The 10,329-nt window shown below is 38.8% G+C and overlaps 1 protein-coding gene across 1 annotated transcript in view; it reads left to right on the top strand.

Moving 5' to 3' along the window:
- The first annotated feature begins 1,474 nt into the window (after positions 1-1,474).
- Positions 1,475-10,329, top strand: part of TCAF1 (TRPM8 channel associated factor 1) — a 46,470-nt gene continuing 37,615 nt past the window's right edge. The window contains exon 1 of the mRNA XM_043872080.1: positions 1,475-1,618. The gene's annotated coding sequence lies outside the window, so the exon portion shown is untranslated. The remainder of the gene's footprint in view (positions 1,619-10,329) is intronic.

Here is a 10,329-nt window from a genome sequence, read left to right as displayed (position 1 = left end):
ACACAAGCAGACTGCACAGACTTCAGCCAGCAAATTCCTGGCCAATGGGGACCCGGCTATTCTGCTCCGCTCCTTTCCTCCCCCTGAGGCTGCCCCTCACCCCGGGCCCCTCACCCCTCCTCCTCTGATGGCACCAGCATGCTCTTTGCTGACTGGCTCTGGGCCTGGGGAGGAAAGGAGGGCAGGGGAGCTCAGGCAGACTGGGATCTTATACTCACTGCCCCTAGGAGTTTAGGACGTCCTTTCTTACAAATGTCACATGTATGTCAACAACTCTGAGCTCCGAGTAGCAGCAGACTTTTGAGTGGAAGTAAGAGAACAAGGCAAGTGTTTTGATAACGTGTTCTAACAACACCACTTCCTACATTAAAAAAAAAAAAATTATCTGGAGGACAAAGATGAACAATGCAAAAAGGAGGAGATGAACAGAAAGACCGAAGGGAAATGAGCATAAAAAAGGCAGTAGAATTTAGAACTGAGGGAGGCCTATTGGATCCAGGGCACAAAGGAACTAACAGGTCAAACTTGCTCAGAAATAAATAGAAGAGGAGAAGCAGAGAAGGGGATGTGACGATAGAAACAGAGATCCAAGGGATGAGATTGTTGGCTGATGGAGCAAGGGGCCCCAAGCCAAAGAATTTGGGCAGCCTCTCAAAGCTGGAAAAGGCAAGGAAATGGATAGTCCGCTAGAGGCTCCGGAAGGAACAATGAGCCCTGCCTACAGCTTGATGTACCTAGCGAGACGCTCGCTCACTCTCTGGGCTTCTGACCTACAGAGGTGCAAGATAACAAACGTGTTGTTTCAAGGCACTGAGTTTGTGGTCACTTTTTAAGGCATCCACAGGAATGGAATGCGTGCCCGGCTAGTAGAAGAGGAGGCAGGCATTTCAGAGTCCAGGTTTTCAACAACCATGTCTTTCTTTCTCTCCCTCACGCCCAGCATCTGTCAGCTATCCGTTGGTTAGCAAAAATGTTTCATACCTTCCCTTTTATTTGCTTTATAAGACAACACGTGATATTTTAAAACAATTCAGTGGTTATGAAGATAAGTATCAATAGCCAACTTCCTCATTCTTATCCCTTCTCTCCATGAAAACAACGTGAGATTTGATTTCTATTTATGGAACAGTGTAACTATACCCTCCATTTTAATGCAACTTTATTCTTTTAATTAAAAATATGCCTAGGACTCATAGACTTAACTTGTCCTTGGAAATAATTGTGCATTATACTCTATGAAAATACATTATCATTTTCAACCGCTCACTAGTTTATAGTCTAACGGATTTACAGCAAATTGCCCTGCTGCACTCCCAGGGCGGGGCTGGGATCTCCATCCTGGATGTGAGGCTGCGCCTTCCTGCAGAAACTGACACAAAGCCGGACCTCTGCGATTTCAGGCGGCAAGCCAGGCTCCGCCCCCACCACCGCGGCCGCCAATCAGCTCCCGGGACGGCCTCCTTCTCGTCCCGCCCTGTCCGTTCCACGTCCCTGAACTCGGCCAGCCGCCCAGTCCCTTTTCGCCTGAAGCGCTGTTTTCCCCTGGGAAGTGCGGCCGCCCGCTCCTAGCCGGGCCCTCTGCCCCCAACCCGCGCTGCAGGGAGTAGCGGGGCTAAGGGTGAGTGTGGGCCCGCGATGGGTTCTGGACGAGAAAGGCCTGGCGGTGACACGGGCCACAGCGCGGGTGGCCGCGCGGGGAGACGGGGCGACGTGAGGGGATGCCCGGGACGTTCGTTTGTGTGGGGTCCGGGAGGCGTGGGGACCGTCACGGGGCCCCTGCGGTCCCCGAGGGGAGGGCAGCGGACAAGTCCACCGGGGGCTGCTTGCTGTTTACTTCTCGGCCCCTTCCATGGTGAATCCTAAAGGCTCCATCTCAGTTCCCTTCTTGCTGCATTGTTGTTCACCCTTGCTTGTCTGGAGATGAGGGACCCCTGTTTTTCTTGTGCATTTTTGAGCTCCCGCAGGGAGCCATGGAGATCTGAACCGAAAGGAACCTTGGAGGCGATGCATTTCACCTCCTGGGGACTTGCTCTTGAATTTTTTGGGCGTGGGGTGGGGGGAAGCGGGGGGGGGGGGGGGCGGTAGCTGGCTTCTGCAGAAACCCAAGGTGAAAGTCCTCTCCTCCCCCAAGTGCTCTAGGCGCCATCCGGCGCTGCGTGTGTCTGCTGCAGAGGAAAGGGCGAGGTGCGAGAGAGTGGGTGCGGGGCACCGGGTGGACAGCTTAGCCTGCAATGCGTTGGGCCTGAGGCAGTCAGTGCTGAATTCAACAGTTCCCAGGTAAACATCCCCCAGCTGGCCACTGAGTTGGCTCATCCTGCAATGGAGAGGCCTTTCGTATGGGAGAAAAAGATTCATGAATCAGATGATCTTGGAAACTTCTTGGAAGATGTGCCAGTCCAACTAGACATAAAAGAGCAGAATGAATCTGTCTAGCTGACCATCCACCCATCCATCCTTCCATTCCTCAAAATATTTCTTTGTGAATTGACTTAAATTCAATACTTTGCTTTCTTTTTTTCTTCAGCTTGGTTTTTTTAAACATTAATAAAAGGTGTGCTTGCTTGCTAAGTCTCGCTTCAGTCATGCCCAACTGTTTGCGACCCCATGGACTGTAGACCTTCAAATTCCTCTGTCCCTGGGATTCTCCAGGCAAGAATACTGGAGTGGGTTGCCATTTCCTTCTCCAAATAAAAAGTATATAAAACATACAAAGTGAATGCCTGACCTTCTCCTCGGTCAAGAAATAGAACTCCTGTATCCTCGGTCATGCCCATCCTTCTCTCCTCCCTGAGATATAATATCTACCCTGACTTTTGTATTAATCATGTCCTTGCTTTCGTTTATTGTTTTTTAGTTGCTTAAGTTGTGTCCGACTCTTTTTCTCATGGACTGTACCCCACCAGGCTCTTTTGTTCATGGGATTTCCCAGGCAAGAAGACTAGAATGGGTTGCCATTTCCTTCTCCATGGGATCTTCCCAACTCAAGGATCAAACCCACATCTCCTGCATTGACAGGCAGATCTTTGCTGCTGAGCCACAAGGGAAGTGTCTAATATATTCCAAAACCATATATATATGTGTGTGTTGGCTTTCCCTATTTTTTACTTTCATATTAATGGCATTATACTATATGTATTCTTGGGTTTTTGAGGTTCACCCCTGGGGATAATTTCTTCATTTTCACTGCTTATAGTTTGAGTAGCATCACCAGCTCAATGGACATGAATTTGAGCAAACTCTGGGAGATAGTGAAGGATAGGGAAGCCTGGCATGCTACAGTCCACGGGGTTGCAAAGACTTGGACACAACTTGGCAAATGAACAACAACATACTTTAATTTATCCATTCTACATTTATTGGTTGTTGCTCATTTGGGATTTGTATTATTAATACTATCTATTGCTATGTAACAAATTACACCAACACTTAGCAGCTTAAAACAGCAAAACAAATAAATAGATTATATCTCACAGTTTCAATGGGTCAAGAATTCAGGAGGAGCTTTTCTAGGAGTCTGACTCACTGTCTCTCACTGGCTATAAGCAAGGTATTGGCTGGAGCTATAGTCATCTCAAAGCTGGCTGAAGGAAATCCCTTTCAAGCTCACCTAATATGAGTGTTGGCAGAACTCTTGGCCTCATGGCTTTGGTTAGACACATCAGTCCTTTGCCACATGGGTTTCTGCATAAGACCTAGTCATACCATGGCAGCTTGCTTCCACAAGTGTGAAGGCTTCCAGAGACAAAGACAAAAGACAGAGTCTTTTTGTAATCTAAATTCAAAAGTGACATCTCATCATTTTTGTCAGCTTCTTTTCATTAGAAGTGAGTCACTAGTTCCAGTCCAAACTCAAAATGAGAGGATTACACAAGACCATGAATATCTGGAGCCAGGGATTGTTGGGGCCCATTTTCCATGGTGGCTCAGAGAGTAAAGCATCTACTTTCAGTGCAGGAGATTGGGGCTCAATCCCTGGGTCGAGAAGATCCCTAGAGAAGGAAATGGCAACCCATTCTCGTATTCTTACCTGGGAAACCGTGTGGACAGAAGAGCCTGGTGGGCTACTGTCCATGGGGTCGCAAAGAGTTGGACACAACTGAGCAACTAGCATATACACACTGGAGAAGGCAATGGCACCCCACTCCAGTACTCTTGCCTGGAAAATTCTATGGATGGAGGATTCTGGTAGGCTACAGTCCATGGGGTCGCTAAGAGTCGGACACGACTGAGCGACTTCACTTTCACTTTTCACTTTCATGCATTGGAGAAGGAAATGGCAACCCACTCCAGTGTTCTTGCCTGGAGAATCCCAGGGATGGGAGAGCCTGGTGGGCTGCCGTCTATGGGGTCGCACAGAGTTGGACACGACTGAAGTGACTTAGCAGCAGCAGCAACTATCATGTACGTGCCTTCTGGTTCACTCTCGTTCCCTAGGGTGTACACCTAGGTTATACTACTGGGTTATAAGATTTCTTTATATTCAACTTTATTAGGTGATTGATAAACTGTTTCCAAAGTGTTAGGCCAGCTTGCACTCTCCAGCAACAGATGAGAGTTCCTCTGTTTACGCATACTTGTCACAATTTGGCATTATCAAATTTCATTTTAAGCCAGTCTAGTAGGCATGAAATAGCGTTCTATTTTTATTTTAATGAGCATTTCTCTGATAACTAATGAAACTGACCATATTTTCTTATAATGATGAGCTATTGTGCTTTCTCTCTGGGAAATTCTGCCTCCTGCCTTTTATTCATTTTTATATAGGGTTGCTTGTCTTTTTCTTATTGTCTTATTGGAACGCTTTCTTTATACAATCTGGATGCTAATCAATACCTAGTTAACTGTATATGCTGCAAATATCTGCTTTTAATTGGTGCTTAGCTTTTCTTTCTTTGTGTGTCTTTCTATCTCTGCCAGTGAATTAAGTTTGAATTTTAATTTCAATTTTACTTTATTTTCCTCTAAAAACTTTTAAAGTTTTGAATTTGGTAATGTTGTAATCCACCTGGAAGTTTCTTGTATTACTATTTACTCCATATGAACAGTCAGCTGTCCCAGCAACAGTTATTTATATGAATCACGTTTTTCATATATGCATGAGTTTCTTTTAAACTGCCTACTTTCTTTCTTTATCTATTTGTCTAACTCTACCAATACAAAATTGCTTTTAACTGCAGTAGTTTTATAATAAATCTTTAAATCTGGTAGGAAATATTCTCCTACATCTTTCTTCTGGTTCAAGGATTTTTTAAAAATCAGTTATTGGAGCTTTGACCTTCCATATAAAATTTAAACAAGCTTGTCATGTTCTTCAAAACAGGAAACAAGCAAGGAAACAAACTTGTTGGAATTTTTATTCATATTGCATTAATTCTATGTATCAATTTGGGGAGAAATGGCCTCTTCAAGGTGAAGTTTTCCATCTATGAACTTGGTATATAATGCCATTACATACATATATATATAAAATGCCAAACTAGCTTACCACTAGTTTTTTTAGTGTTTTGTAATGTTTTGTAATATTTTTCATTGTTCCCTTTTGCTCACTTCTGTTAACTTTATTTCTAAGTACATTATATTCTCAGTGCTATTATAAATGTTTTGTTTTATAAAGATTATATTTTGTAGCTCATTGTTTGTTACTGGTGTATAGAAATCCAATTGCCTTTTATATAGTGTTTATGTATCAAACATGATAACCTGCATTAATAACTCTAAATTTACCTATAGCATCACATTTGCTACAAAGGCAGTCATATCTTCTGAAAATAACAGTTTTGTTTCTTCTTTTCTAATACTTATATTTTCAGTTTCTTTTTCCTGTCCTATTACATTGGCTAGGACCTCCAGTGTAATGTTAAATAAAAGTAGGGAGGGGCATCTTGTTTTATCCTTAAGATAATAAAGTAAAAGATGTCACTATATCAGCTTTAAATATTGCATTCAGGATGGTTATTTCATAAATGCTTTGTCCAATGATAGGAAAGTTCAATTCTTCTTTTGGTAAGCACTTTTATTGTGAGTAAATGTTTTGTTGAATGCTTCTACTATGGCAATTGATTTTCTCTTATGACTTTTTCTTTAAGTATGTTATTTTAGTGAGGTTCAGTATTCAATTTTTAATATTAAATCAACTTTACATTCCTGCAATAAACTATGATAAGTATGTGATAACTTTTATATATAGATATAATGATAAACATTAGATATTTGCGTCTAAATGTGTGAATTGAGATTAGCCTGTAAATATTCTTTATGGTACTAACCTTACCTGTTGTCAATATCTTTTCATAAAATAAGATGAGTAGTATTCTCACGGTTGCTGTTCTCTGGGAGAATTTGTGCAAGATTGGAATTATCTGGCTAAATATTGCTTCAAATCACCAGCGAAACACTCAAGGTTTGGAATTTAGTTTGTCAGAGGACATTAAACTTGTTGGTCCAATTACTTGAAGGATTTATAAGACTATTTAGGTTTTCTTATGAAGTCAGTTTTCATGAGTTGTATTTTCCAAAATATTTAACCAAAACTAATGCAACAGATTTGTTCACATTTTCTCTCATTATCTACTTAAATATTTTCTGTTTTTATGACTGCCTTTTCATGACTAGTGTTTATATATTTCCTTTCTCTTTTTGGTTTGATTAATTTTGCCAGAACTTGGAGTACTTTGTTCACATACACATACATATACATACATTTGATCACATACACATACAAAAAAAACCCCTGTCTGTTCTCTTCATTATTATTTATTTTATTACTTCTTCCTGCTTTCTTTGAATTTCTCTGTTATTTCTTTTCTGAACTTTTAAGGTGTATGCTTAGCTCATTAATTTTGAGCTGTTGCTCTTACATAAGCTCTTCAGGCTATAAATTTGTGTCACTGCTCTTCAGCTATATCTCACAAGATTTGATATGAATATTTTGCTATCATGCTTTAAATATTTATCATTTCCATTATGGTTTCTTGTTTGACCCATGAATTTTTTAAAATGTGTATTTTAATTTACAGTCTTTTCATAAGGAATATTTTATCATCTTCTAGTAATGTTGTCTAGCTAATTTATAATTAATTCAGAGAATTATGATACCAATTCCTTTGGACTATTGAAGTTAGCTTTATAACCTAGCAAATTGTCAGTTTTATTTGCTTGAAAATAATATGTGATCTCTAATTATATATTGTCCTACATATTCCTTTAAAACAAGTGTGTTAATTATGCAATCCATATGTGCCATACCTTCATCAATTTTTTATCTGCCTGAATTATCAATTACAAAAATAGATACATTAAAATCTTTCACTGCTATGGTGGATTTTAAAATTTCTCATTGTAGATCTGTTTATCAAAAGTTCTTGCATAGCATAGGAAACTATAAATAGAATGAAAAACAAACCCACAGAATGAGAGAAAATATTTGCAAAACATGCTACCAACAAGGGATTACTTTCCGAAATATACAAACAGCTCATTCGGCTTAATACAAAAAAAACAATCTAATCAAAAAATGGATAGAAGAGCTAAATAGATGTTTCTCCAAAGAAGATATACAGGTGACCAACAGGCACATGAAAAGAAGCTCAACATCACTAATTATTAGAGAAATGCAAATCAAAGATACAATGATATACCACCTAACACCAGTCAGAATGGCCATAATCAGAAAGTCCACAAACAATAAATGATGGAGAAGGTGTGGAGAAAATGGAACCCTTCTACACTGTTGGTGGGAATGTAAATTGGTATATCCACTATTGAGAACAGTATGGTGGTTCCTTAAAAAAGCTAAAAATAGAGGTACCATAGAATCCAGCAATCACACTCCTGGGCATATATCCAGAGAAAACCATGGTTTGAGACGATAAAGGCACCCCAGTGTTCATTGCAGTGCTTTTTACAATCAAGGAATAGAACCAACCTAAATGTCTATTGACAGATGAATGTATAAAGATGTGATACACATGTACAATGGAATATTACTCAGCCATTAAAAAGAATGAAACGCCACTGGCAGCATCAAGAAGATCTGGTGATTATCATACTAAGTAAGTCAGACAGAAATACTAATATCATATGATATCACTTATATGTGGAATCTAAGAAAAATGATACAAATGAACTTATTTACAAAACAGAAATAGACTCACAGACTTAGAAAACAAACATGGTTACCAAAGGGGAAATGTAAAGAGGAGAGATAAATTGGGAGTTTGGGATTGACATATACACACTACTATATTTAAAATAGATAACCAACAAGGATCTACTGTATAGTACAGGAAACTGTACTCAGTATTTTGTAATATTTCCCAAATGGGAAAAGAATTTGAAAAATAATAGATATGTGTATATGTATAACTGAATCACTTTGCTGTCGACCTGAAACTAACATGCCATTGTACACCAACTATAGTCAAATATAAAGTAAAATTTAAACAAGTAGGTAAAAATAAAAAAATAAAAACCATAATGAGATACCAATACATTAAAAAGTATATATATCATAAACATATGTGTATTTTTTAAGCCTAGGTTTTTAAAATGCTTGACAATTTATAATTTAACATTGAATAATTTAACCCAATTATATTTATTGTAATTAGTAATAGCATTAGACTTATTTTTACCATCTTATTATTTTCTCTTAATTTTTTCTGGTTTATCTCTTTCATTTCTTACCATTCTTTCTTTATCCTCCTTTATTTCCCACTATTTTACTCCTTCTCTTATTTTTAAGTTACATGTTCTAAAGTTTTAGGTCAAATGTTTTAGTAGTAACTCTAATTGTATAGCATACTTAACTCATAACGTTTATTGAAGTATAGTTGACAAATAAAGCTTGCATATGTTAAGGTTTTGGGAGGGCTTCCCAGGTAGCACTAGTGGTAAAGAAACTGCCTGCCAATGCAGCAGACACAAGAGACATGGGTTTGATTCGTGGGTTAGGAAGATCTCCTGGGGGAGGACACTGCAGCCCACTCCGGTATTCTAGCCTGGAAAATCCCATGGGCAGAGAAGTCTGAAGGGTTACAGTCCATGCAGTCGCAAAGAGTCAGACACAACTGGAGCGAATTAGCACACACTCATACACACACACATATTAAGGTGTACAGTGTGATGTTTACATGTGAGTATGCATTGTGAAATGATTGCCCCAATCAAGCTAATTAACATATCGACCACCTTGTATAGTTTACCATTTTCTTTTGGTGAGAACAATTAAGATCTACCATCTTAGCAAATTTCAAGTATGTAATACAATATTGTTAACTAATAGTCATTGTGCTATACATTTGATCTCCAGAACTTACTCAACCTGAATATCTGAAATTTTGCAATCTTTAATCAATATTGCCTCATTTCCAACCTCTCTCCAGCTCCTAGTAACCACCATGCTACTCTCTGCTTCTGTAAGTTCAACTGTTTTATATTCCACATATAAATGAAGTTGGTACTGTATTTGTCTTTCTGTGTCTGCATTATTTCAAAATTTAGCATAATGCCTTCAAGGTTCATCCATGTTGTCACAGATAGAAAGATTTCCTTTTTTAAAATAGCTAAATAAATTCCATTGTGTATATATACCACAGTTTCTCTATTCATTAATCCATTTGATAGACACTTATCAGATGGATTAATGAATAAAGTTGTTTCCATATCTTGGCTACTGTGAATAAAGCTGCAATGAATGTGGCAGTGCAGATATTATTTCCAGATACTGGTTTTATTTTCCTTTGAATATACACCCAGAACTAGGATTGTTAGATAATATGGTAGTTCTATTTTTCATTTTTTGACAAGTCTCTATACTGTTTTCCACAATTACTGAACCAATTACATTCACATCAACAATGCACAAGCTTTCCCTTTCCTCCTCATCCACACCGACCCTTGTCATCTCTTGTCTTTTTGATAGTAATGCTTCTAACAGGTGTGAAGTGATATCCTGTGGTTTAGATTTATACCTCCATGATGATTAGTGGATTGAAGTACTTTTCCATTTATCTGCTGGCCATTTGTATATCTTCTTTTGAGAAATGTCTATGCAGGTCCTTCATTTATTTTTAATTGAACTACTTGTTTGCCTGCCATTTAACTGTTTGAATTCCTTATGTGTTTTGGATATTATTAACTCCTTATTGGATATGTGGTTTGTAAATATTTTCTCCTGTTCTGTTGGTTTTCCCTCTACACTGTTGCGTCCTACCCTGTACAGACACTTTTTGGCTTGACATAGTCCCACTTGTTTATTTTTGCTTTTATTGCCTGTGCTTTTGGAGTCATATCCAAAAATTTATTGTGCAGCCCATTGTTAAGCTTTTT

Source organism: Cervus elaphus, chromosome 18 (genome assembly GCF_910594005.1).
Source record: "Cervus elaphus chromosome 18, mCerEla1.1, whole genome shotgun sequence".
Taxonomy (NCBI): domain Eukaryota; kingdom Metazoa; phylum Chordata; class Mammalia; order Artiodactyla; family Cervidae; genus Cervus; species Cervus elaphus.
Note: the sequence above shows the minus strand (reverse complement) of the source record. Positions and strands in the feature narration are given on the sequence as shown.